Source organism: Marmota marmota, unplaced genomic scaffold (assembly GCF_001458135.2).
Source record: "Marmota marmota marmota unplaced genomic scaffold, marMar, whole genome shotgun sequence".
In the NCBI taxonomy this organism is placed as follows: Eukaryota; Metazoa; Chordata; class Mammalia; order Rodentia; family Sciuridae; genus Marmota; species Marmota marmota.
This window is the reverse complement of record NW_026000057.1, coordinates 26,562,345-26,586,070: the sequence shown is the minus strand read 5'-3', so window position 1 is coordinate 26,586,070 and position 23,726 is coordinate 26,562,345. Positions and strand designations below refer to the sequence as shown.

General features: G+C 34.6%; 1 protein-coding gene and 1 non-coding gene across 3 annotated transcripts in view; one reads left to right on the top strand and one right to left on the bottom strand.

The window, feature by feature from the left end:
- Window positions 1-23,726, top strand: part of Unc5c (unc-5 netrin receptor C) — a 344,358-nt gene that overhangs the window by 84,080 nt on the left and 236,552 nt on the right. The window lies entirely within an intron of this gene.
- Window positions 3,913-4,044, bottom strand: LOC125619884. Its single transcript, XR_007351468.1, has one exon. It is a non-coding gene; the product is annotated as a small nucleolar RNA SNORA40 (small nucleolar RNA).

Below are 23,726 nucleotides of genomic sequence, written 5' to 3'. Positions count from 1 at the left end.
TGTACTCAATACAATTTAATCATTATTGTTCATTTATCCCTTTAAACCCTATTTCAATTAGTACCTATTATCTGACAAAGATAATATATATTTTAATAATCAACCCACTCTGGGAAAATGAATTTTAATCCTGAAAGACCTGAGAAGAGATCTAACTGAAGTTCTTCCTTTCTTCAGTTAGCTCTACTTAGGGGCTACAAATTTTGTGGTTCAAAGGAAAGAAGTAAGAAAAAGAATTTGTAGCTTTAGGGAAAAAAATGAAGAAGTATAAAAGACAAACTACAAATGTGTCAGCTTCTATGAAAAGAGAAATGTATCTATAGGGAAGAATAGAAATTTTTTTCCAATCATTTTTATATGATGGAAAAACTTTATTCAGCACAAAATCCTGTTGGTAGAAAGATGTGATGTAGACATCCCTGAACCACATTTTTATCTCAGTGACTCCTATTTTCCAGCCAAAACAGGAATATAAATGTAATACTGGAAGATACAGTCCTGCTCTTTCCAACAGGAGGTACCACTCTGGTTCATTGAAAGTTTCTAAAGCCCTAAGAAAATTCTGGCCCTTGGTTATTAGCGGGTTCCTCAAAGGCTCATTTCCTTGAAAGCTGCATTGAAGCAATGTAATAAGAAAACTATAAGTGAGGGGTAAAATGTACATACACACATAAACCATTTATGTCCAAACAGAAATGGGAACAAAGGAAATGTTGATAAAAACACAGCTATCTCTATAATATGTATTCCTAGGCATCAGATATTATATGCTATTTAGTTTTTTTCTTCCCATTCTTTATGAAGCAACCAAATCTATCTTAGATTGGAAATTTTGGACTTGCTTTTAAGAATAAATTGATTCTCCTAGTCTTTAGCACTAGAAAGAAAACTGTTCACATTTCACAGAGTTCCATAGGAGAAGAACCCAGGCATAGGTTAGCAAAGCATTCTGCTCAACCTACTCTGTCTGAAATCAAGGTGTGGGCTAGGGCTGCCATCGCTTCTGAGTGCAGGTCCTCCTCCAAGCCCTCCATTGCTGACAGGATAAAGTCCGTTTTGTTTGTAAGACTGAGGTCTCTGTTTCTTTGTTGTATGTCGGTTCTTGAAAAGTGAATCAATCTGTCCCTCTACGTCTACCTGTTATCTCTGGTTCCAGTTGTAGCTATTTTTCTCCAGCCTATGACAGAGGTTTCAGAATTAAATAGTTAAAAACTTAAGTTGGACCCTGGTACTACAGCTGCTAAAATATTAACAGCATGAAATGCAGGCAAATAGGAAATGTGGGAGTAGACCAGAAGACTTTCAGCTGTTTCTCTCTCTCTCTCTCTCTCTCTCTCTCTCTCTCTCTCTCTCTCTCTCTCGTTCCTTAGAGGAGAATTTCTTGTGCCTTTCTCAAACAAACGAAAAGTGACAAGATGGCAAGAGTATTTGATACTGTCACCACAATTCTTTGAAAGCGAAATTTGGCAGATGGATAGAGAAGACAGGGAAAGTGTTCTTGTTCATATTTGCTTTTTAAGAAACATTTTTTATTAAAACCCTGGACAAATCTGTATTCTATATGAAAAATGATTCCCTTTTCCACATTTTAAAGAATATTTATTTACAATCAGTATACATAAAAGGTCTCAAAAAAGGAAAATAATAAAATAGATGTATAACTGATGCTTCTTAACTCAAGTTAAAATCAACTATAAAAAGCAGTATTGAAAAGTGTGATATGAAATATTTCTTAAATATGTGTATAAGTATTAGATAAAGGCTGGTGGAAATTTCTAATTTGCTTTTAATTTGCTCATTTAAAATTATGTCAATTGATTTCTAATTCATTTAAGAATAGCTATTAAAGAATTGAAAATGCATAGAATTTTCTGGGAACATTGAACATAGAGATGAACAAAATATTTGTTGCTCATGTTATTCATGATATTAAAAGTCATTTCTTCTATCTGAAGAAGTTATAGTCTTAGAAAATACTCTTATTCACTTTTAATTTTCTAAACAAATAATTCTTTATTTATATTTGCATAGGAAACTATCTTTTAGTTGTATTTAAATTTCATGAATTTATTCTATTTATTTCATGTGACACAATTTTAATTATATATTCCTTCAACTCCATGAGCTCTCCATCTCCATGCCCCCATATCCTACAACTTGTATGTCCTCCTCATATGTGGAAGATTTACGTATGAAATTAACTTACCCTTTTGTTTGATTTTACTTGAACATTTTACTTTTCTCAGTTTTTAATCTCTATTAGATAGTTGGTGGTCTGTTCCTTTATAAAGGTATTCATCCCCTTATTATGCTCATTGCCATTGTTTGCACAGCAGTTAAAATAAAGGAAATAGAGTACTTCTACATGCAGCCACTAAGTAGCCACTGGGTTGTGTGTTTCTCACCCAAGCAAGCCCCAGCTCTTACCCATAGGCCTCACATAGCAGTCATTACCTTGGCTAATCAGCTCCCACCTGGATGGCTCTTTGACTTATGGTTTTAGTCACTGGTGGATGCAATCCTATTTCATGGGTACACTGATATGCCCCCCCAAAAACCTCAATTTAAAATAAAAATCATAGTTGTTATATGGAATGTAACACCCAATGGACATGGTGGACATAACCTAAAAGTTGAATCATATAGAATGTCAAGTTTACAGTAAGATCTAGTATCTCTAGGACAAGAATATTAAGGTCTGTATGAGTGAATATTTTTCTCTTGGTTCTCTTGGTGGGTGGATGCAAATGGACACATAGGTAGTAAATGTTGCTTGCTAAGAAGATTTAGCTAAATCATGTTTTGTGACTTTGGGCCATTACAAATGAGCACCAAATGCAGAAGAGAAGGTTTGGCTAACGGGGAGGGAACAATACAATCTCTTACACTTATTTCTGGCTTAAACATGACTTTTCCAAGGGAGAGAATTATTGCAGTTTATTGCCCAAAGTTCACACTGTCCTGAAAAATATTTAAAAGGTACTTTGAATATTGATTTCTGTGATTCCCTTTTTAACATGATTCCACATGATCAGTAGTTTTCTCTGGGGATTGGGACACTATTTTAGGATATATCTACATCTTCATACCCCTCTCTTGCTCTATTATGTTTTTTTTATAATTTAACATTTAGAGAACAATATAATTTCTTGATTTTTTTAAAGTTTCTGAAGGATATCTTATTTGGGGATGCAAGTATTAATAAGTATATATTTTATTTATTTAAAGTCAATAAATTTTCATTGAAGGAATTCCATATGTGATTCCTTCCACTGCCATCAAGTTTACTTCTGTTTCTCTAAAGCCTGAGTAATGATTTATCCTCAGGAGAGCTTTGCACATTTTTTTCTTTGAGCTTCTTTTATCTCCACTTAAATTATGGACATACTTATGACAATTCAAATTTCCCACCTAGAATATTTGGGACATTAAGTCTTAAAGAAGTTTACTTTAAGATTAGTTATAGGGTAGATAGATCTGCTGGGCTCTCAATTGCTGATGTCCTCTCTGATCATAAATGAGTTTGGATCATATTTATTCCTAATATATCCCATTCAAGAATATAGAGATTTGTGGACTATGCCAATATTGTCAACTCTAGACATCATGTTGCCAAAATGAGTATTTTAAGGCCATCTTGGATGTGTCATGTCAATATGAAAACTGTAGTACTAAATCAATATGTCTAAGATCTCCATTATATCTTCTGCTTTTTAATTTTAAAATCTTCAATCCTGGAACCAACTTTATGGTTATAAGTACCTCATTACTTTACACTGTCTTTGCATTATGATATTCCTTTTTTTTTTTTGGTTTGTTTTGGTTTTTTGTTTTGTTTTATTTGTGTGATACAGGGGATTGAACCTAGGGCCTCACACACATTAGGCAAGCACTCCACAACTGAGCTACATCCCTGTCCCAAAACATTTCTTCTTATCAAAACTCATTCTAAACAATGAGATGTGGGTTGTGGAAGAGGATTTAGTTTTTGCACATTTCTCTAAATCTTTATCCACAAGTTAAACAAAAAAATATACACAAGTAATCTAAGTGTATATTTCTTAATGTCCTTCCTATGTACTTAATTGGAAAATTAGAAACATTCAGATATTTGGTACTGAATTAGTCCAATCACGAGAAAATTAGTTTTATAGATATAGACATTTTAAAAATATATGCATATGTATGCTATTAACCAGACTTGCAGCCAGAAAATGACTAATTATAATGCTTCATTCTACCTTCTAGAACACCTGGTGAAGAACATTCAGCTTGCCAACTTGAAGAGTGAATCAACTCTACCTACAGCTAATTATACAGTACTTCTAATTCACCTCTTCTTCAGTGTATCATTTCCCCTCCCCCACAAATCCCACTTGCTTGTTTTCTTGCAAAGCTGCCAAGAAACTGTGAACAAATTTAATGTCTGAATAACTGATTGCTTGCTCAATGACCTTGAAAAATTACTTGCATCATTAAAAATTCATAGAAAATAAAGTTTTTGAGAATCCTGGCATATTCTGTCATATGGAACCTCCTATTATGCTACTGTACAATCTTGTGAACTTTAAAGATTCTCTCAAAGATGTTAACCTTGCTCTGGAAAACCAAAGGTGGTAACCTTGCTTTGGTTATCCAATTACATCAGACGTTTCTGATTTTTTTTTAAATAATATCACAGTTTTCTGCATGTAGAGTAAGCAAGAAACAGAAGAGACTAGTTGATTTTCCTAATTTCTGTGATTCTTCAGAATTCCTATTTCAAATGGCCACAAAATATCTAAAGTACTTCAATTATATTTTCAGTTAAGCTTCATGTAATATATAAACAGCAGTTTTAAAGTATGCAGTTCAGGGCTATTCTGTATATTGACAGTGTTCTGCAACTACCACTTCTATTTACTTTCAAATATTTATCATCACCCAGGAAAACATCTCCCCAGCCTTTAAATAATCACTCCCCATTTCTGCCTCCTCCATTCCTCTGAGGGTCTCTGTGGACTTGCCTTTTGTCTGGATTTCAAATGTTTTCATTTGAAACATATGTATAAATTACAAATTCTGTGTATGCATATTAAATGCATAATCAATGCATATTGATTTAATTCTCCATTTTTCTTGGTTAAGAGACATGGAAGAAAAGGATGTGAAATCCTAAGTTCTGGAAACTCTGACAGGATGGTGAAGTATCATCCAAAGCAGCCTTCTGATACCTCCCAGAGCAAGGATCATGTTGTATGATAATGATGTGCTCCTTGTCTTTCTTTAAGACCCTAATCACTGGTGGACGTGTTTCCCCTTTCACCCTTGTGCTTAGCACAGTGCCTTTATATATCTGGGTGCTTTATGTTTGATGAAGGGAATGGAAAGGGGAGAAAAAGAGAAGAAAAACTCACTGATAATATTTGATCCTAAATTAATAGAGAAATGATTTTACTTTTTTCTTTCTTCATTCAATTTTCTTTCTTTATCCTTTCTAGCTTTTCCTGAAATTACTTTGGGAAATGGAAAATTGTTCCCAAGATATACTTTTGGAATTAAAATTGATCTTACTTAGTTTTATTGAACTTTATTAGCATATTAAGCAAGGAGGACATCTCATTGGTATTATTGTCTAACATGTAAAAGAACTACATTTAATGACAAGGGTGACACAGTCTGATTTTGTTCTGCCTCTTTTCAGTCCCTAGGTATTCCTTCCTCTTATACAACCCTGTTTTTTGACCCACTCTCAGCCCCAGCCCCAGAGCAGTCTGGTGGTTTGGTCATTGAACATTTAGCCAGTGTTAGAATGGGACAACTACCATGAGTGCCTATGGAAAAGCCAGTGTAGTTTCTAATCTCTTCCTTCTTCCTGTATATTTCCCTAATGTTCAATTATTTTGCATGGCACAGTAAAAAAAAAAAAAAATAAAAAAAAACATTTGAAAACCTAATATCAACCTCATCCAATATCCTACTAAACAGCTTGCTTCTGGTACACGAAGTGCCTACCACAACGAGTAGTGAGCATTCACTTCAGCAATGGATAAGAAAAGGATTATTCTTTACCTTATTCTCTCTTTCTCTCCCCCACCCCTTTTCTCTTTCAGTCTCTCTGTTTTCTTTTCACTTTATGTTGGAAGATCATTCCACTAATGCTGGCAGATCTATGCAGTATGTGTGAAAAGCAATAAGAAATAACAGCCTTGTCCATAATTCTTTAAACTTCAGTGTCCGCGAAGTCTCATTCTGTGTTAGCTTAGGGAGACAATTCTGTCACAGGTGGGGCATTAGGAGTGTGTTTTAATCTTTTCCCAAGGCTGTATAAAGATGGTGCTACACATTGGATTTGTAGGGACAAACAGGTCTTTGTTTTTACTGAATATCTAAGAAAATTGTTTTCTGCTCATTTTGTCTGTCCTCTGGGTAGCACATCACATTATCCTGTGTGGTAGTGTCTGCTGCTTCCTGCTCAGTGCCATTAACATACATCTGGGCCACCCTTTGTGTGGAACCATCCCCCGGTGAAAGCCTCAGTGGTCTGGGATGGAGAAAGACTGCAATTTACAGAGTCCATTATCACCTCTGGACGTGTAGAATGATAATGGAAGTGACAGAGGTGCAGCTGAAAATTGGCTCTTAATATTTTATGTGTTCTAGCAAAGAATTGGAAATCTCATGCTGCTCTTTAGGGAAAAATGAAGTATGTGGGATTTGTTTTTTCTATTGGAAAGTTATATGCAAAAGGTTGACTGCAGGGCTTCAGAGAAAGTATTACAGCATATTCATTTTGTGTTAACCAATACTTCTCACTAGAGGTTTAAAGGAAAAAAAAAAAAAAAACTCCTGTGTGAAAAATTGATATGTGAAAACAAGGTAAATCCAGCACTGAAGCAAAGTTTTAGAACAGACAGTTTAAAAATAATGTACCATATGGATTATCACTTTCTTTTAATTGATGTGCTATGTCTATGGAATCACACATACTTGCTTTAAAAAGATTATCTTCCAGTTTTTTTGGTTGTGTGTATGAGTTTTAATTTTACCACCAACATATTCTTTTCTGACTTGCAACTTAGAATAATGTTTCCAGAGCTGTAATTGCCACATTGATTTTGAAAACAAAAATTCACTCTTGGAGTTTTTTAAGTTTTTAAATATAATAGGGTAAGGGAGAAAACAAATGTAGCTTTCAAAATAGTTATATTAATAATTTAACATTTATCTCAATGTATTACAATGGCTATAATTGAACTAAAGAGATGCTTGTCAAAAGAACTCTGTCTTGAAAAATATAGTTGCTTTCTCTTTTGACTAAGATGTGAAATAATACAGTGCCCTTTTCCTAATAGTATTTTATTATTTTTCATCAATCTTATCTTAGACAAAATAGCAAGGTAATATTCTTTCTTAGTAATACAAGACTAAATATGATTCAAAGTGTAGCAAATGCTAAGGTCTGCCTGCATTTCCATAATGTATATTTATGACAGGAATTTCTAATTTATCTACTTTACTAAAGAGTAAACTTTAGTGACATTACTGTGTCACTGTTGTCTGATGATCAACATGTCTAGGTTTTACATTTGGAGCCATTTGGAGATGAAGGAATAAAACCAGTAGCTTCTCAATAGCTTCTCAGAAATGACAACCTCCTTTCTCTCATATGTTTCCGTCAGTGTTTCTTTTCTGGAAAAGAACACAACTTTACTAAACTATGAGTAGGAAAAGTTTCCAGTTGCTATAGTGGACTTCAAACCTCATTTAAATCAGCAATGCCTGCCATTTGGAATAAATTCTCTGTATATCGGTTTATTTAGATGTGTCATTTGATTCATCTGCCACTTACAAGGTCAGAGTAACAAGACTTCTAAGTTGTGACTTCAAGAGAATTCTGAATATAAAAAACACCCTACCAGTGATACTCAACTAATTGCTCCTTAAATTATGTATTTCTCACATTTTTATGACACAAATATCATCCTTATATTATATGGAATCAATATTAATATCATTAGCTTTCATCACAGACATTTATTGACTCTCATGTGTCAAGCAAAATTTTAGGCACTTTTACATACATTCTCTGTACTCCATTAGTCTTTTAGGGCTTTGAAGCTTATGACAAAATAGATAATTACCTTGGTCGTTGTTAGCCCCAAGCCTCACTAATTCCTGGAAATTGATAGAACCTTGATAAATATTTGAGGCATTACTTTATTTATGTCAAGACATGATAACTAGAATAGCTATATACACATTTTAGTTCATCTCTTTCAAATAAGCATTTTAGAAAATAAAATATATAGTATGTAGTTGAGTAGTTGACTATTTAGATTACTGTAGGGCATGCACTGTATAGCATGTAGAAGCACATGACAGTACAAACTCATGGTTATTTAAATAACACTGTAAAAAATAGGTAAGTAAGAAATATATTTTTCTTACCAAGGGAAACAAAAATTGAGAAAGGAACCTAAAGGAATGTTACCACAAAGTCGTTTTTCACAGTGGGATTCAACAACATCAGATCATTAATACAAAACCGCCTTCCGGCTTAAATAATGCCAAATCACCCACAATGATCAGGGGCAACGCTCACACAGTAGAAAGGGTAGATTTATTATCTGTTCTGTCCAATTTAAATGTACGGAGGAAAGAAACAGATTCTTATAAAATTAAACTCTCCTTTCTGCTGGAAACAAACCAAAAGGAGTAAATAAAATGTGAATAGTTCAGGGTTGTTTGTGTCAGATGAAAGTAAGAGACTTGGGTATAAGCCAAGTTCTCCATTGCCATCTGAAGGCCTTGATGTAATGAAAGGCGTGTCTCCAGTGTTTGACAAACACTTCTGACTTTAAACACAATTAGAGCCTAGAATTTTCACTAGGATGATAAAATATAACTAAAAATTTCAATGACTTACTGTTTCCATAAATATCAGGTTAAAATTATTAATAAAGGCATTAGTATACATTTTAGTTGACACCTTCACTAAAACAGTTTCTGTCCAGTGTTCATGTATGGATCTGTTCAATTACAGATTTGAAACACTGCAGAATATTGCATTTCACTCTTCATATATACTTCTTTCTAAGAACAGGAACCCCTTCCTTAGATGTCTTCACATTTCCACATTTCTATTGATGGCCTAAGGAGTTGGCATTCTTCTGGGAAACAGTTTCAAATGAGAAAAGAAAACAATTTCTATTATTTCATGAACAGGAGGAAACCAACTGGGTTCAGATGTGGATGATATATGCCACCATACACTGTGTACAGAATGTAAAAATTCACAGTTAAAAATGTAGAAATTTTCTCACTTACATATCTCATATAATTAAAAGTGAAGTGTTTGATCCAGAAGTGTCAGTAATTATCTTTAAATGGTCTGGTTTTCCGAAAGACCTGGAGATCTGTTCTTGATAACAAGGTGACAGTCCTCTCTTTGCTTTGGGGTATCTAAAACATAAATAGAATTTGAGAGAGAGACACTGTATTGAGTTGAGGGCTTAGTTTGCTGCTTAGAAGTGGGCCACTGTGAATTTTTCTGTTGTTTCTAGATGTAGATAGGCCCTCTGAGTCTTGCCAGTCTTGAACAAAGTATCAATAAAGTGTATTTTTTTTACATAATTTGATTTTGTTTAGTAGGAGTAAGATTGTACAAATAGCAGTGAGAACTGGGAGGGGGTAGGAGGAAAGGAAACAATGGATATTGGACCTCATCTGGCCTGTCCATGAATCAAATGTCCTCATAACATTGAGGATTCTCCCCAGCCTGACTCCCGCAGGGGGCCATCTTAGAACAGTAGGAAACTAGTTAAGTTAGGCAGAAATCACATGAAAACAATTGAAGTATCCAAATATAATGAATCATAAAATGATATTAAATGTTCATCTCAAAATATAGTATATCTGTTACTGGTTGCTTTTCTGTACAAAAATATATTTTCCAGATGCTATAATATTAGCATATACTTTCATGTTAAAAATCTACAGACCTTATTGGTAGTTGTAATTTGATTTATCAAAGGAAAATATGTAGAAAATGCCATCACTTCATATGTTCGCACAGAACAGAACATTATGAAAACTTGTAACTTGTCTTCATTCATTGCCAACATTTTCCCGCAGCCCCATCCTGAGTTAGAGCAGCTCTGTGTACGTATGTCAGGAAATCCAGGCCAGAAAACAGATATAGTTTTGTTTTTTGTTTTTTTTTTTGTTTGTTTGTTTGTTTACCTTTTTGTCTTTCTTTAAATTGTTTCATTTAATTTTTCAAATTCCATGCCATCAATGGAATTTGAGATGTATATCATATACATATAATTTGATCCTTGAAATCATCCTAAGTGGTAGAAAATATGGATCATATTGTTATTTAACTTTCTTAGATGAGGAAGCTGAGAACAAGCTAGGATATATGGTTTTGTACCCCATGGTGAGATCTTTGAATGTTGCTTATGGGGATAGACCGTCATTTGTTCTACCCACAGAAGTGAAAACCCAGTTTCTATTAATCAGGTTTGGGTCCATCTCTCTCTTTCTCTGTCTCTTTTATGAGTGAATAGAAGGTAGCAGAAATCACACTCTCAACTGGACATTAACTAGAAAAGCATTGGCAGGGAAATGGTTGTTCCCACTGCAGGCAAAGCCCTTCTTACTGATTCTGTGACAGTTTTCTCCATCCTACTCTGCCAGCCCCAATCCCTTCTTCCTGTAAGAAAATCCCTTTTCTTACAGTTCCTTTTCCTCTGTTATCATATTCTTCACAGCCTGCTTGTGGATACTTAATAAAATGCTTCTCTCATTGTGTCTCAATGAATCTAGAATTAGATAAGCTTGAATTTTAATTCTCAAACTGCCACTTTAACTAGCTATGTGTATCCTTGGGCAAGTTGTATTATTTTTTCTAATATAACTTTTCATGTCTGGAAATAAGAGCACTTACCTGCTAGTGGTAAAATTTAGAAGTCTAAAACATGTATGTGTGTTACAGATTAAGTGCTCAAAAAATTGGAGTTATTATTTTGGTTTTGTGTGTTTCACTAGTTTAATCCAAATATTCATTTTTCCTATGAATCTAGCATAGTAATTGGATATTGAATTTGGTTTTGTAGTAGTATTTAAATCTATATCTAATCTCCAAGTGTTCGACTATTATTTCACAAAATTCAGATCTAAGCAAATGTATTTAGAGAAAAGACAACATTATAAATATGCCAGAAAAGAACTATCTTGATTGCATGGCCTGAGATATTATGAATATGTAAGAAATAATTTTTATATATAGTTAACCTTATTTAGGACAAACAGAGGAAAGAATGTAAGCACAGATAATGGCAATGATACTGGGCTGTGAAGAGGGAATAATAGAGAGAAACAGTGAAGACCATCTATGGATAGCCAAGATATGACAGACACTAGACATTCAATGCTCCACCACCAGATAATCACAGAAAATGAGCTGGTGTTTTAAATTGGAGCTATAATTGAGTAAAATATACCTTTTTAGTGTACAGTTCTGAGTTTTGAATTACATTCAGTTGTATGACTAGGCAATTGTGTAACCAAAACAATCTGCCACATTTTTGGTGTGTGTGTGTGTGTGTGTGTGTGTGTGTGTGTATGTTTGGTACGAAAGATTAAACCCAGGGGTGCTTAGCCACTGAGCCACATTCCCAGCCCATTTTATTTTATTTTATTTTATTTTTTTATTTTGAGACAGGGCTTTCTAAATTGTTTAAGGCCTCTCTAAGATGCTGAGGCTGGCCTTGAACTTGTGATCCTTCTGCCTCAGCCTCCCAAGCCACTGAGATTACAGGTGTGCCCTACCATGGGTGGTCAATCTGCCTCTTTCACTGTCTGCATGCCATTTGCCCATTGGCCTCAATAGAGTGTGTTTTCATGTCCACTGTCAGTCCCTACCCCTGCTCCCATTTACTTTTTCCTTTTCCTACAGATTCTCTTTCCCAAAATGTCATATAACTGTAACCACATAGCATGGATCCTTTTTCTCTGGTTTCTTTCATTTACAGCCATTGAGATTCAGCTGTGTTTCACATGTGTCCATAGATAATTCCTTCTCATTCCTTTGCATGGCTGTTCTATGGTTTGTTTATCCATCTACAAGTTGAAGGGCATTTGAGTTGATTATAGCTTTCAATAGTTATAAATAAATCCAAAATAAGCATTTTTTGTTCACACAGGCTTTGTGTGAACATAAGTTTTCATTTCTTTGGGGTAAATAGGAATGGAATTTCAGGTCATATGGTGTTTTGTACTATTTCTTGGAGGGATTTTATTAAAGAGAAACAGGTTTTCTCACACTGAATTTTTAATTGAATAGTTCTAGATTTACCTTGACTTAATAATATTAAGTATCATGTAAGATTTTCCTAAGTAGTCATCATTATAAGCACGGCTTATTGAGAATTGAGTAATTACTCTAAGAATCTGTATTCTTATTCTAAATGGTCCTTCAGAATGTATCATCATACAGAGTGCTAATTTTTCCTAAAAGGATTCACACAACTGTTTTTGAATTCTTCTATTTTATTGATTTGGTCTTTTCCTTCTGTCTTTACAACGTGCTTTCAGTTTGTCCTCTGTTCACTTGCTGTGCTGTCATCTTTATTCTTTATTTGTAGCAGATTAAATGACTTGTAGATGTGTTGGTTATTTAAGAACAGCAAGGTTCTGAATGATGGCCTGTTCCTTTTAGGCACTCTCTTGAAAAGAAAAGTGCCCTTCTTAGGTATTTTATAAAATCTACTTTTAGGAAAAAGCACTTCCTTCTGTTACTGGGCAGCTAATCTAGCAACCCTGCCGAGATTCCCTTTGATCAGATTTAGCTGCCCATCCACATAAGAAATCAGCAAACGAGGCATAAAGCAAAAATGAATTTAATACTTTCTGATCAAAATGGGGAGAAGCAGGTGGACTGGGTTGTTTGTTTCTTCATCAGTCCTACAAAAGTGATTACAATTTATAGAAACAAAATCCAGGAGATATACATATGTAGATTTAGCTAGGCCATGCTAGCTAGAGAATGTGTCACAGTTCAGTTTGCTTGGAGTCCCCTTACAGAGGGTAGTTTTAGTTTCCATTGTCAGCTTGAGGAAGTTCTGGAGATAAAACAATTCAGAGCTTTGCATTCCAAGAGGATTCCCTGACACTTCTTTGCAGGTTCTTGTTATCTTCCAGAATCTTGCTAAGTAACTTGAAGAAGTTACTTGATAAGTGACTTCTGGTTACTTTTCTATCTTGATAATAACAAGGAGTCACATCCCAGGCTTCCCCTCTCCTCCACTCCAGTGGTGAACACCTGTCCTCTCCTGTTTAGCTTATGACTGTCTTCTTCAAGAATGTATCTCAATGATTTCAATTGACCATGATTTCTGGGACTCACATTGCTCAGAAAACTCATTCATTGCTTTATCACATACTCACCATTTTACAGTAATGTTAGGTTTTATCTTGGCAACAAAATAGTGAAAAACTTACTCCTTCTTCCTCAAAATGCTTCCTTTCATCTTATATTGTGGCTAAACCTATACATATTTATGGATTGACTGCTTGATTAGATTGCATAGGCAACATTACTAACAGAGTCATTATCTTACAAATTCAGTATGTTCCATGTTGCTGATTCTATCACAAGGTGAAAAAGAAAAAAAAAAGAAGGAAGGTAGGAAAGAATGATGAGGGAAAGAAAGAGGGAGGGAGTCAAGCAGAACACCCCTATGTTTTTTTTTTCTGATACTATCAAAGGGCAATAGAAGAAAACATCAAATAAAATCCAGCTTTGGTGGAACAGAGACCTAATTACATTCTGCTCCACTTGCCTCATTTTTTGCAGTTATTCCTAAAAGGAAAAAAAAAATGCATTCCTTGAATTAATGTATCTAAAAAAGAGGAGAGATGAAATTAAGGAGAAAAAGCTAAGAATGAAAATGATATATACTTGCAAGAGGGAAAAAAGTAAACTGTGGTGTTTTAATTTACAAGCATATTTGATATGTGAATTGTCTTACACCCTCTCCTTTGCAGAAAATAGAAGAGCAAAATGCGACTAATAATGAAAATAAGTTGAGTGAGGTGACAGCTTTGTCATTTTTTTAATTGGATTCACCCTCTCCTTCCCTTCCGGAATGACGCACTCGGGCTGAGCCTCCACAGCTGTCAATTTAGTCAACTCCAACATTATTAAACCCTGCAATGAAGGCTCCAGTAGAACAAATCTACCAGGAATGGCTATTTATATGCTTCTCTCTACATTTCTAAATATAATTGAAAACCATTTCAATATAATATCCCAGTTAATTTTTAGTGGAAGCAGAGTCTTAGATGTGCATAGTGGTGGGGATACCCCCATACACATGAATGTCAGCCATACTAGAGACTTTGATGCCAATAGTCAGTAGAGGAAAAAATTATTGATCCGTGGCTCCAGCTTTGAAGACTGTTCTTCTTATACCTAGGGTACATTTAATGGCCCTGTCTAATCATACAGGTTTCTAAAGCACTTCAAAAAGCAGTGTTCTGCTGCCTACTTGTTCGATAAGCATCCCCATTTGATCAGCAGGATTACTAAGGCCCATGGTGAACTTCCAAGATTCCACAGTGCAAAAAGGAAGAGAAGGCTAATGAAAAGCAGGTCTCCATCTACACTGCTGTTCTTATTACAGAATCCCATGTTAACAAGGGGAACCCTATCTTCTTCCCTTCTGTCTACTTCCAATATATTATATGGAGAAAGTTTTATATTCTCAAAGGATAAACAGTAATCTATTAAATGTATATGGGAATGTTATTTTAATAGCTATCTATGTGATAGACTAATGAATTCTTTCTATCAATTTTCAAAAAGGATGAGGGACTCTTCATGTATCAATATGTGATTACGTATATAAAATAAAATATTCATCACCTAATTTAAAATTTTTGTAAACTTAGCTTGATTTTTACATTTAGTGAGCGATGGAATGTTTATATCATACAGGAAGGGACAAATCCTACCAGTACTTAGACATGAAATTTAGTAACCTCACAGAAACTTAGTAAAGAACAAAAATTTAAAAAGAGACAATTACCTAGGTCAAATAAACTTTGCTTATATCCCTTGCTGTAGGTAAAAATCTATCTAGAAACATCAATTTTCATGTGGTATCTCTAAAGTACAAACTGAAAATAAGACAATAAAAGGGAAGTATTATTTAAAATCAATTTTTTTGTGAGTTCCAAATGGAGGAATTATTAACTCTAGATTGCTCTGAGTTCTAGTAGAGGCACAGACGACTGGCAAATTGCTTTGATTGTTCATATAAACCAAAATATGTTTAGGGTAGCAGATACCATTGGGTCATCCCAAGGAACCTTTTGAAAATTCTGAAGTATTAAAGAAATGGTATTTAATATACTAATTCATATTGTGAGTAGTAAAAATAGGTAGCTTAATGTGTTCCAGTGACTTTCAATTACACTGGAACACTAACAACGAAAACAAAGATCTCAAGACCCTCCCTGATCTTTCCAGGTGGCTTGTGCCAGGCCATGTCCCCTCTGATCTGGTCATATACAGCTGGTCATATTTTCTTCTCTATGTCACATCAATCTTCTTGTTACCTTTCTTCTTGTTCCCTCTCTTTAAGATGTTTTTCTAGCAGATTTTGTAATGCATCTGTAGTCCCATGGTTATGGTTTGGATGCCTGGTGTCCCCCAGAAGCTCACATGTAAGACAATGCAAGGTTTGGAGGAGAAATGATTGGGTCATAGCCTTAACCTAATCAGTGGATTAATCCCTGATGGGATCAACTGGTTGGTAACTGGAGGCAGCATGCATGACTGGAGGAAGTTGTTCAATGGGGGCATGGCTATGGGGTATATATTTGTATCTGTAAAGTGGAGACCTCTCTCTCTCTGCTCTCTGATTATCATATGAGCTGTTTCCCTCTGTCACACTCTCCCACCATGATGTCCTGCCTCACCTTGAGCCCTGAGGAATAGAGCCTACTGTCTATGGATTGAGACCTCTGAAACCATGAGCCCTTAAATAAACTTTTCCCCCTGTACAATGGTTCTGGTTGGGTCATTTAGCCACAGCAGCGAGAAAAGCTGATAAAACACCTTTCATCTGGTCCTGCCCCAATCAAGCTGGCTAAAATATCCCTAGCATTCTACACACACTTTACTTCCATATTCCCTCAACTAGAATGTAAATTCTTTGAGAGCAAAGAAGGATTCCTGATGATGTCCTCAAACCTAAGAAACACCTGTCTGGATTATTAGCATAATAAATGATACTGGAAGCATGATGTAGTATATATTTGTAGGAATTTATGCATGTGTGTTTACATATGTTTGTGCATACACAAGGAACTTCTAAGAAAAAAAATGACACATCTCTATACTACTAATTATTCAGCATACTAATAGTTACATTAACATACATTACTAATTGATTCTATGTAAGACAACTATTTTTCTACCCCTCCAGATTTTTTCCAACTGTGAATAATAGAAACAGAAGGTTTCTATTATTAAAAACAGTAAGGGCCTTAAGGACTGTGATATTTAACTCTCTCCACTCCTGTTATACTATTAAAATAAAAGAGACCCCAAAAAATTGACCTAGTACACAGGGTCACATGTTGAATAGACAGACTATCCAGGTCCAGTAGCAGAATATACAATTAGGCTCATCAATGGAAACCATGCTTCCTTTTCTATTAGTCTTGGTAGTTTTACTCTGCTGTTTGTTTTCATATAAGCACCTTATTCTGAAGCATCACTTAAGACCCTAGGCTCTTGAAAGAGTCTCCTGACCACACCATTGACTAGCTATATCACCTTGGCTAGGTGACTAATATCACTATATCTCATAAAACAGTGACAGCAATACCCATCTTTTGCTATGAGGTTTAAGGAATTTATAATTAGTTATATTATGTGTAAATATATATATATATATATATATATATATATATATATATATATGTCAGTATATGTATGTATTGTATATAAAGAAAAGATTAACTATACCTAATTTTAACAATAAATCTAAAAAAGAAATTGAGAACTAATGTATATTAAACAAATAACACCTGGCCAAATAAATTTACCAGTTTCTTTTATAATCAAATTTTCATTTAAATACTCTAGGCAGATTTTCGTCACTAATCATGGTGTACTTCTTCACTATTAATTAAATGTAAGATAAGGTCAATATTATCTTTAGAAACATACAATTTTGACATTTAAATTTACCACAAAGAGAGTAACAAATTCCTCTAAAGTCCATTCTGGGTGATGTTTGTACCACATCTTGCATTAGCAGTGCCAGCACTCCTTTTCATTAAGCAGGACCCTGAGGAGACAGCCATGCTTGATTAATCAGGAAGTGAATAGAACCAAGATGCAAAATGGGAGTTTGGTGTCTCTAAACTGCAATTANGCAGTACTGCTTGTCATTTTCAACCTCTCTTACTGATGACCTACAATTTAAAATTTTTTTTAGTCAAATTTTTTTTTTTTTTTTTGAGGCAGGTCTTGCTAAGTTGTTTAGGGTCTCACTAAGTTGCTTAGGCTGGCCTCCAATTTGCAATCCTCCTGCCTCAGTCTCCTGAGCTGCTGGGATTACAAGTATGCACCACCATGCCCAGCTCCAGCTTATTCAACTTCTGTGCACAATTGTAGAGATGAAGGAAAATTAATTATAGTTCTACATAGCACTTACCTTATTATCTACTTAACCTAATGCAAAATATGGGAGAACTATAGTAACCAAAAGATTTTGGTAGCTTAATGTCTATTTCCTTTCTGTAATTGAAAATTTTTACCATATATTATATGATTCTATATATTTTTTCCTGGTTCCTTAGTTCTTTATACAATATGCCACAGAAATAAAGAATGGCTTTTATTTTCTTATTCAAATGATACTATGATTTATGAATCTTCAATCAATGAAAATGTTGATCTCAATTTAAAATCATATGTATTTTTTAATCCTTGAGAATTTTAGGTAGTACATGAAAACAGAACCATGGTAGTATAACAACATTAATTCAAGTATTCAGGACTGTCTAAATATGAATTTTTAATAATATTTTTAATAAAATATAATGAATATATTAGAATTGACATGATACACTTATGTAAATCTCACAATTAGAGGTGCATAATTTATTCACATCAATATTAGACCTATATTTGATGTTCAGCTATGCTTTTATTCACTTTAACATGGTTTCTGTTCGCCTAATTGGTTTGGATTTGCTCTGTCAGGTTTTTCCCCCCCTTTATTTCCTTAGTGAGAAAGTTGCAGACCTGCTGTTTTATATTAGTTCTCTCTTTTCTTTTACAAGAAAGAAAAAGGCAAGCAAAAATCTAAGTTCAGCAAAAAGCAGTTTTTTCAGAGTTTAGGAGCACTTCAAAAAATGTTTCCTGACTTCATTAATGCATTGTAAAGATCTCATGACACATCTGTCACAGAAAATAAATACAAGTAAATAAAATCCATAAAATTTGGTTAAAGATTATTTCTAAGATAAAAACAGTACCTATGTTCTAGAAAAATAAAACATAATGTCATGCGAAAACCTCACACACACCCTTCCTCAACTGGTTTACTAACTTATTCTGCATTTCTATTAACTATTGGTCAATTAGCACTGTGCTAATATATATAGCACCATTGAAGGTTAGTAGCACAATGCTAATAGAGGCTTGATAGTATTAATTTAACTCTGAATTATTCTTAGAGTTAATTAATGGAAACAATCTTGGGTCCTTTGTCATGAGTGACTAGGCTTCACATTTTTAGCAAGACAACTGTCTCATAAAATGATAAAGCAAGAATTGGACTATTCATCCATAGATCTTTTCTGTAGTTAAGTGTACAGTATATCTTTGCACTATTCACAATGTAATATTTGGACAATTGCCATGGTAACAATTTGCCTTTAATTTAATAATTATAGTTTCTTTCATTCTTTTTCATATTGAGGAGCCCTTTCTATCTCCAACCAAGATGGAGAATCCAATTTCAAGAAAATAAGTCATGGAAAATACTATCATATAATTTGAGGGGCATTTTCTCCCCTCAGAAGAGGGGAGACTACAGACTATGCATTGTGGATTATTGTTTTTAATCTACAGGTTAGTGATTGCTCCAGTAATTGATCTTTTGGGATTTCTTCTTTCATCAGAAAAATTATGATTTCTTATCTCCCTAGTTATTAATAACACAACAAATGGATAGACTTAAGAAATTATTGGAACAAATTTGTTTAAGTTTGCATCACCAATGTAGGACACTTATAAATTATAGACGACAGTTTCATAAAAATCATGCAAATGGCAAAGGAAAATGATACAATAAGTTCTGCTATAACGTGACACTTATGTTTTAAAAGTCCGTCTTACTGTACAAAATCGTGAAATAAAAATTGCCAGAGCTTATGGAGAAAATGAGGCTGGAGAATAACACAAAAAAATTGAATTAGACACATAAAGAGAAACTTTATTAAAAAAGTAAACTAGTTTTACACATGTAAACGATTAAGAAATAAATAATGGGGGTTGGAAATATAGCTCAGCAGTAGAGCGCTTGCATAGTATGACTGAGGCTCTAAAGTTTGATACTCAGAACCACCAAAAAACAAACAAAAAAAAAGTATATGAAAAGAAAAAGAAATACTGCCGGTAACATGGACTTACCTTGAAAGACACCTGATGTCTTGCTTGTGGAAGAGGATATCAAAAGAGCTGTAGCTCAAGAGTAATTGTGAAGGTACGGATGGAGGGTTATTGGAAACTAACAGAAAATTGTAATGCCAGGTGAGTGTGGCTCCTAACACATGTGGCAAAAGATCATGGATACAAGTTTAAGGATGTATCAGCACATTTTGTGTATTCCTACAGAGTTTGGTTCATTGGTGACACAATAAATTTGTTTCTCTTAAGCAAAACAACACATAATTAAATGAGAGATATGTGTCCTGCTCAAATCATTCCCTACTGGCAATTTGTATTTTCAAAACAAGAATTATAGAAAAATGATGGGCACTCTAACTTTCTAATTAATCATGATGAGTACCACCTGGCTATTTAATATTGCCCCCAACATCATTACATTTTAATGGCCATATTTTGATTTTTTTCATCTACTCTTATGCAAATCTTGAATCACTCATTCAAACTTGGTTTAGCATTGAGAGGTAACAAGGGATGTGAGAATGTGAAATGAGTAATCATGTGACATTTAAAAATCTCTCATTTTCCTGCTTTCTTGTATTCTATCTCTGGAATATGTGCTTATTATGCAGCAAGTATAAGTGACCATGGGTCTCTCTGCACCTTCCAAGAATGAATGAATTTAAAAGAGAAGGCAAAAGGGTGGGACATGCAGAATTTATTCATCCTATCCTATTTCTCTTTGTACATTTTTTTTTCTGCAAGAGCAAAAATCTCCTGTGATGTGTTTTTGTACTCTGAGAGAAGTTAACAAATATTGGTAGGAAATGGACTTTGACAGACTTCAGTGCTTCTGTGGTCCTTCGCTGTTATACTTTCATATTCTGGAGCAAGTCTCCACTGCACACAGTAGAAAAATAATAAGTTCTTTGAGCTGAAACTTCATAGTCACTGTGGGATATTCAAGAAGGAGACCAATGGGGAGAAAGATAATATAGTCATAGCTTTGAACTTTTCCTGGATTTTACTTGCTAGAGACCAAGAGAGAGTCATTCTGACACCTTATTATTACCAGTTCTTTCTCTGTATAGGGAAAAGTGCTCCACAGTCCATATTGATAAAAGTGGAAGGGAGTTCACACATAAGAGGGAAGGTGGTCTGAATTTAGTGTGTAAAGGAAGTAGAGTAAGGCTAAGATCTGCTCCAAGCCTCAGCTTTGGAGACCACTTTCAATGGCAAGTCTTTCCTACACCTCTGATCAAAGCTAAGTAACTTTTTTGCATTTCCAAAGCACATGTCAGGCGGTCTCATATTTGTCTGTTGTGTGATGAGGACAGAAATATTTCCATCCCAAATCCCCTGTATTCAGTTAATTGTCTGGTGCAGAGTAGGTACTGAAAAAGATGCATGAAAGAGTAAATAAGCTTTGGAACTCAACAACTTACCAGCCACAGAGATAAAATATCCAAATTTGTTAAGAAATAATACAATGAATTATTGTAGAATGAACAAATAATGTCCAGGAAAGAAGAGCTCAAAGAGGACTATACTGCATTCCATGGAGAGTCTTCTACAGTAGGCCACTGCAGAAGATGAACTAGCAAATTAGAAAATATATAGTCCCTACAATCATGGATCTTCTAGTCTAGTGAAGTACCAGACGTTGAGTAAAGAAAACATAAACCAGGGCTGGTGGCCTAGTAGTAGAACACTTGCCTAGCATGTGTGAGGCACTGGGTTTGATCCCTGGCACCACATAAAAATAGAAACAAAGAAAATAAAGGTATTGTGTCCATCTACAATTTAAAAAAAATTTTTTTTTTAAAAGGAAACAAACCAACATATAACTCAAGCTTTAATAAGAATGATTATAAGGCACAACTGAGTAGTTATAATCCACATGGGCAGGCAGTGAAGATATTTTTAAGGAGAGGATACTTAAAAGTGAATGATCAAAAATGAGGACAACCAGAAAGAAGGAATGACCCATGCACAGGCTATGAAGAGATAAGGAGCTTAGATTGTGGGAGAAAAATTGTTGGTTGAACTGGAGATGAGCCAGCCAGGCTTGAGAGACTGGAGTTGTGGGTAGAGAAACAACTGGAGCCTGATCAACTTCATAGAAGGGGTGGATTTTAATCAAGATTGTCATCATCAAAACCTAGTGAGTTTAAACTTAACATTTGTGAATTCTGTTCTGTGTAAATATTACATTAAAACACTAAACAAATATTTAACTCTGGTTAACCCCATAAGTCCCAAGTTTTCAATTCTGTGAATTTTTCAATGAACTGACACAGCTGCAATAAAATAAGTTGAAAATCATAATCTAGATCTTATTATATAATTTAGTATCACTAATAATATGAATATTATCACTAATCACTCACTAATTATTTTTCTTGATAGAACTTTAAAATATATCTATTTCAGAATTAACCTAAGTGGTGTATTTGTTGCTTGAATTACATTTTTTGAGTGGTTCATAGATGAAAAGGTGAGACATGGGTTAATGGAATGCAAACTTAAATGTTTAGGGCAAAGGGTCCTGGGGTTGGTAATTTGCTTTCAATTATATCAAAAGATAAGATTGATAGAATAATGGATTATATGTATAGAAGTATGATAAAAAACAAATATAGTAAAGTTACCAATAAAATCTAGGCATTCGATACACAGATGTTCATAGTAAAACTCCTTTGCATTTGTTGTGTGTTTGAAGACATGCATAACAGAATATTGGGAAAAAGGAGATGCTCAGAAATGAAAATCAGAAAAGATATGATGATAATGAAAAAGTCCCACAACGAAAAGAAAAATGATTCTAGCATACCATTAGATTGGTTTTCCGTGATTTTTTATTCTTATGGCACCTGTTTTTATACAGATAACCTATAGCTTCAAAAATTAAGTCAAATTATTTGCATCATTTCACATCATTTAAACTATCAAATCTCTTGATGAGACACTTCTTGGACTAGGTATAAAGATAAATCTGTTAGACTAGACCTCATCAATCGCAAACTGTCCACCCAGTGCCTGGCAGAGTAGCAGAAAGGAAGTGATGGGAACACACTGAAGTCCAGTGTGATCAGCAGTCAGAAGGTTCTACTTTAATTTTTTTTTTTTCAGGTTTGTGGTAGACATAATGACATAAAAGAGAGATCCATTGTTTCTTTGAAAGTTAGCTACGTGCGCCCAAGAGTCTCCATGTACTCAGTAGTTTAGCTTCTAACCTGTCTCTGTAAAAATGTAAGCATCCTCATGTAAAGCCTACAGAACCCACCGTGCTTTCCCTTGATGAGCTGTTACCCACCCTGAGCATTTCACCGATAAATGAGAGCATCACAGAATCACCACGTCAGAAATCTCACGCTTGATCTCCCCATGTTTTCAGTGAAAACATTTCCCTTTTATTGATGTTTGCTCTTGTTGACCCTCTGAGGTCAGAAGACAGGGTTTCTTTATTAAATCTGTAAATCATGGGTATTTAATTGGCTCTAGAAACTTCTCAGTGGTCTCTGCCTATTCCAACCCCAAACAGGGTTTTGACCAACCACTGTGAATTCTGCTTTTCTAAGAAGGTAGGGGGTGAGAGATTATAACAGGCTGCATGGAAGTAGACAGTCTCGTATTGCCTTCAAAGCCCTGATTTTCTTGGTGTAGGCAAAACGCCAAAATCAATGTTTTTGACTCACATAGAGAAATAGTTCAGCATTTATAAAACTATCTGGCTATCCCATTTTTTTTTTCTGAAAAGGCATCAGACATTTTAAAAATAAAATATGTCTTAGGTTTTTACAGAGGGATTTATTTTTATTCTCCAGGTTACACAGAAAATAATTAGATGATTGTTGGCATTAGCAACTGTGCTAAGATCAATGATACGGCGGGAACGATGAAAGCAGACTTTCATAATGAGAGCAAATGGCCCGGAGTCTATGAGAAATTGCTGGGAATCCAGTTAGGGTGGCATCACTGCTAATTAAAACCTGAGAATCAAGACCAGAATTGTTCAGGAAACCAGACTGCTGATTGCCGAACC